We start from the raw sequence: 6,338 nt of genomic DNA on the forward strand, positions 1-6,338 counted from the left end.
CCTAAGACGAGCTTGCAATGATAGGTTTGCTCCGTTACGAGCTCCGTCTACTGTAACCTCCTGCCTCAGCTCATCATTGGCTCAAACCCCTCATCCAATACTATCGTTACCTCAACACTCGACTATTCCAACACACTCCTCATCAGCTCCAACTCCTCCAGAACTCTGCTCCTCCCACCGTGTCCGAACTTGCAGAGACCCCCATTCTCCCATCAGCCCCCCCTACCCCCCTGCCCCCCACTATTCCCCCCCCCACCGTGCTCGATAACACAGCCAGTCTACCCACCCAGAAACACCCCCATTTTCAAATTCTCAGCCTGCTTTCCAAACAATTCCATGGCCTCCTCCCCCCTCCCTATCCCTGTAACCCCTTCCAGCCCCTGCAACACTCCCTATCTCTGTAACCTCCTCCAGCCCCTATAACCCTCCCTATCTCAAAAACCTCCTACAGCCCCTACACCCTCCCTATCTCTGTAACCTCCTCCAGCCCCTATAACCCTCCCTATCTCTGTAACCTCCTCCAGCCCCGACACCCCTCCCTATCCCTGTAACCTCCTCCAGCCCGACACCCCTCCCTATCCCTGCAACCTCCTCCAGCCCTCACCCCTCCCTATCCCTGTAACCTCCTCCAGCCCTCACCACTCCCTATCCCTGTAACCTCCTCCATCCCTCACCCACTCCCTATCCCTGTAACCTCCTCCAACCCTCCACCCCTCCCTATCCCTGTAACCTCCTCCATCCCTCCACCCCTCCCTATCCCTGTAACCTCCTCTAGCCCCTCCAGCCCTCCCTATCCCTGTAACCTCCTCTAGCCCCTACACCCCTCCCTACCTATGTAACCGCCTCCAGTCCCTACATCCTCCCTATCTCTGTAACCTCCTCCAGCCCCTACAACCCTCCCTATCTCAGTAACCTCCTACAGCCCCTACAACCCTCCCTATCTCTGTAACCTCCTCCAGCCCCTACATCCTCTCTATCTCTGTAACCTCCTCCAGCCCCTACAACCCTCCCTATCTCAGTAACCTCCTACAGCCCCTACACCCTCCCTATCTCTGTAACCTCCTCCAGCCCCTACATCCTCTCTATCTCTGTAACCTCCTCCAGCCCCTACAACCCTTCCTATCTCTGTAACTTCCTCCAGTCCCTACATCCTCTCTATCTCTGTAACCTCCTCCAGCCCCTACACCCCTCCCTGTCTCTCTAACCTCCTCCAGCCCCTACAACGCTCCCTATCTCTGTAACCTCCTCCAGCCCCTACACCCTCTCTATCTCTGTAACCTCCTCCAGCCATAGAAACTTCCCTATCTCTGTAACCTCCTCCAGCCCCTACATCCCTCCCTATTTCTGTAACCTCCTCTAGCCCCTACATCCCTCCCTATCTCTGTAACCTCCTCCAGCCCCTACACCCTCCCTATCTCTGTAACCTCCTCCAGCCCCAGAACCCTCCCTATCTCTGTAACCTCCTCGAGCCGCTGCAGCCCTCCCTATCTCTGTAACCTTCTCCAGCCCCTACAACCCTCCCTATCTCAGTAACCCCGTCCCGCCCCACAACACTCCTTATCTCTGTAACTTCCTCCAGTCCCTACATCCTCTCTACCTCTGTAACCTCCTCCAGCCCCTACAACCCTGCCTATCTCTGTAACCTCCTCCAGCCCCTACACCCCTCCCTATCTCTGTGACCTCCTCCAGCCCCTACACCCCTCCCTATTTCTGTAACCTCCTCTAGCCCATACATCCCTCCCTATCTCTGTAACCTCCTCCAGCCCCTACAACCCTCCCTATTTCTGTAACCTCCTCCAGCCCCTACACCCCTCCCTATTTCTGTAACCTCCTCTAGCCCATACATCCCTCCCTATCTCTGTAACCTCCTCCAGCCCCTACAACCCTCCCTATTTCTGTAACATCCTCTAGCCCATACATCCCTCCCTATCTCTGTAACCTCCTCCAGCCCCTACACCCCTCCCTATCTCTGTAACCCCCTCCAGCCCCTACAACACTCCCTATCTCTGTAACCTCCTCCAGCCCCTACAACCCTCCCTATCTCTGTAACCTCCTCCAGCCCCTGCAGCCCTCCCTATCTCTGTAACCTCCTCCAGTCCCTACACCCCTCCCTATCTCTGTAACCCCCTCCCACCCCTACATCACTCACTATCTCTGTAACTTCCTCCAGTCCATACATCCTCTATCTCTGTAACCTCCTCCAGCCCCTACAACCCTTCCTACCTCTGTAACCTCCTCCAGCCCCTACACCCCTCCCTATCTCTGTAACCTCCTCTAGCCCCTACATCGCTCCCTATCTCTGTATCCTCCTCCAGCCCCTACAACCCTCCCTATCTCTGTAACCTCCTCCAGCCCCTACAACTTTCCCTATCTCTGTTACCACCTCCAGCCCCTACAACCCTCCCTATCTTTGTAACCTCCTCCAGCCCCTACACCCCTCCCTATCTCTGTAACCTCCTCGAGCCCCGACACCCCTCCCTATCTCTGTAACTTCCTCCAGTCCCTACATCCTCTCTGCCTCTGTAACCTCCTCCAGCCCCTACAACCCTCCCTATCTCTGTAACCTCCTCCAGCCCCTACAACCCTTCCTATCTCTGTAACCTCCTCCAGCCCCTACACCCCTCCCTATCCCTGTAACCTCCTCCAGCCCCTACACTCCTCCCTATTTCTGTAACCTCCTCTATCCCCTACATCCCTCCCTCTCTCTGTAACCTCCTCCAGCCCCTACAACCCTCCCTGTCTCTGTAACCTCCTCCAGTCCCTACATCCCTCCCTATCTCTGTAACCTCCTCCAGCCCCTACACCCCTCCCTATCTCTGTAACCTCCTCCAGCCCCTACAACCCTCCCATCTCTGTAACCTCCTCCAGCCCCTACACCCCTCCCTATCTCTGTAACCTCCTCCAGCCCCTACACCCCTCCCTATCTCTGTAACCTCCTCCAGCCCCTACACCCTCCCTATCTCTGTAACCTCCTCCAGCCCCTACACCCCTCCCTATCTCTGTAACCTCCTCCAGCCCCTACAAACCTCCCTATCTCTGTAACCTCCTCCAGCCCCTACATCCCTCCCTATCCCTGTAACCTCCTCCAGCCCCTACAAACCTCCCTATCTCTGTAACCTCCTCCAGACACTACACCCCTCCCTATCTCTGTAACCTCCTCCAGCCTCAAGACCCTCCGGGATCTCTCCGCTCCTCCAGTTCCGGCCTCTCGAGCATTCCCGAATTCCCATCGCTCCACTATTGGCGGCCGTGCCCCCAGCTGCCTGGGAGGCCCTGATCTCCGGAATCCCCCCTAAACCTCTCCGACTGGGGTTCGTTCTCTCTCCCATTAAAAAGCTCCTTAAAGTTGAGCTCTTTGGCCATATTTCTGATCACCTTTCCCTGAATATGTGTCCCCATTGGTGACTGAACTTATTTGTCATAGAATTTGTGCAGTGCAAAAGGAGGCCATTCGGCCCATCGAGTCTGCACCGATCCTCTGAAAGAGCCTCCACTCACTGTCCCCGTAGCCCCACCTAACCCGCACGTCTTTGGGCTGTGGGATGAAACCGGAGCACCCGGAGGAAACGCACGCAGACACGGGGAGAACGTGCAGACGCAATGGCAATGAAGTGCTTCGAGAGGTTGGTCATGACTTCCCTACTCCCAGGATGCCTCAATCCACTGTAACTCGCATAGCTCCGCAACCGGTCCACATCAGACACCATTTCCCTGGCCCTACACTCATCCCTGGAGCATCTCGACAACAAGGACTCCGACATCAGGCTCCTATTTATTGACTACAGCTCCGCCTTCAACACCATAATCCCAGCCAAGCTCATATCAAAGCTCCAAAACCTAGGACTTGGCTCCTCCCTCTGCAATTGGATCCTCGATTTCCTGACCAACAGACCACAATCAGTAAGAATCGACAACAACACCTCCTCCACAATAGTCCTCAACACCGGGACCCCGCAAGGCTGCGTACTTAGCCCCCTACTTTACTCCCTGTACACACACGACTGCGTGGCAAAACTTGGTTCCAACTCCATCTACAAGTTTGCTGACGATACGACCATAGTGGGCCGGATCTCGAATAACGATGAGTCCGAATACAGGCGGGAGATAGAGAACCTAGTGGAGTGGTGTAGCGACAACAATCTCTCCCTCAATGCCAGCAAAACTAAAGAGCTGGTCATTGACTTCAGGAAGCAAAGTACTGTCCACACCCCTGTCAGCATCAACGGGGCCGAGGTGGAGATGGTTAGCAGTTTCAAATTCCTAGGGGTGCACATCTCCAAAATTCTGTCCTGGTCCACCCACGTCGACGCTACCACCAAGAAAGCACAACAGCGCCTATACTTCCTCAGGAAACTAAGGAAATTCGGCATGTCCACATTAACCCTTACCAACTTTGACAGATGCACCATAGAAAGCATCCTATCGGGCTGCATCACAGCCTGGTATGGCAACTGCTCGGCCCAGGACCGCAAGAAACTTCAGAGAGTCGTGAACACCGCCCAGTCCATCACACGAACCTGCCTCCCATCCATTGACTCCATCTACACCTCCCGCTGCCTGGGGAAAGCGGGCAGTATAATCAAAGATCCCTCCCACCCGGCTTACTCACTCTTCCAACTTCTTCCATCGGGCAGGAGATACAGAAGTCTGAGAACACGCACGAACAGACTCAAAAACAGCTTCTTCCCCACTGTCACCAGACTCCTAAATGACCCTGTTATGGACTGACAAGGTCGCCCAAGCTACCGAGTGCGCTGAGAGGGATGCGTCAGAGTGAGCAAGAGGGCGCGGTGAACCAGCTGGGGGGCGGCTTGGCTGCAAGGCGCGCAGCCAGGTCAACAGGCCGAGGGGAGCTTCAGCATGATCCCATGAACAGGATCGTAGTCAGTGGCCTGGAAGGAATATGGGCCATCAGCCCGGCAGGAGTGAAGTCAGCCGCCCCCAGGAACTGTGCCCCTGTTGTTGCAAGAACTGCATCGTGTCCAGCCGCACAAACAATAATAGAAATGGTCGCTCGCGGCTATAATCGATGGTCTGGAATAGACAAATACATGGTGTGCCGGTGCGACCCTCACCAGGCACAGCAGACACTGCCCCCTACAGCCAAACTCCAGTACTGGGTGACCTGGACACCCGTGGACGAGGCGTGGTCTTTGTTGGGCCCGTCATGGACAAGATGCTCCTCGTTTCCTTGATGTCCATTCAAACTGGTTGGGGGTCCAAGAGGTGGAACGGCAACCGCGGCAGCCACAGTGGGGACCTCGGGGCGAGAGTTTACTATCCGTGTCCTCCCAGAGATAATAGTGTCAGACAACGCCCCCCCCCCCCCCCCCCCGCCCCCCCCTGCCCCGCATTGGGGAGGACTTTCAACACTTTGTCAGAACGAATGGCATTCGCCACAGCTCCTATCGCTCTGCCTCACAATACACTTCGCGAAAAGGGTTCCGATTGTTCCGAGCCAGCGAGCTGGTCCTCGCCCAGAAACTTCGCCTCAGGCCCACCGTGGTCCACCAGGCCGAACTGTGTCCCAGTCTGGCCCAGTCTCGTACCAGGTGGATTTGAACGGCGGAACAGAGCCGGAACACGTCACAACCCGCCTCGGAACAGTTGGAGCCAGCAGGCAGTGCCAGGCTCCCGTGGTGGGGCCGGGGCAAAGGGGGGATCCGGGAGTCTTGAGCAGGCCCCATTGATAATCGAGGGAATAACCCTACGGGATTGGCGAACCGTCAGGAACACGCTGCGAAGGACGACGACATTGTTACCTCTGGATTGGAGGTGCCAGGTGGGGGATTAAGGATGTCCACGAGAGCCTGTAAATCTCCCGATGGGATAGCGCTGCGATGGAGTGTTTGGGATTCACTTCCCTTTGTGTCCTCAGCCTAGTTTGTTTGTTTATATGTTTTTCAGGGACTTAAGGCTGGGGGGGGGGGGGGAATGTGGTAGCGTGGCCCCTTTAAGGGGCGTTCCCTCGTGGCCCACCTGACTGGCTCGGAACCTATCGTGCGGGAATGCACGAGCCCGTACCCCAATGGGGGAAACCCGTGGGCAACGGGATCCTGGTCAAAGTGACCCGGGAGCCAGAGGGTGAAGAGATGAATAGAGAATCTGGATATAAGTGATCCCTTGTCAATAAACGCCTTGTTCTTCCTCACTGATGTCTGCTGTCTTCCTTCGCGTCACCACACTAATATCCTGTTACTGATGCACGACCCCCTCGGCCTCAGAGCTCTGCAGCCTCTCTCTCCGTTTCAGTAACACTCTGCTTTTTTATTCTTCCTGCCAAAGTGAACAGCCTCACGTTTCCCCAAACTCCATCTGCCGGCCTTTCCCACTCACTC

This window comes from Scyliorhinus torazame, chromosome 22 (genome assembly GCF_047496885.1).
Source record: "Scyliorhinus torazame isolate Kashiwa2021f chromosome 22, sScyTor2.1, whole genome shotgun sequence".
Classification (NCBI taxonomy): Eukaryota; Metazoa; Chordata; class Chondrichthyes; order Carcharhiniformes; family Scyliorhinidae; genus Scyliorhinus; species Scyliorhinus torazame.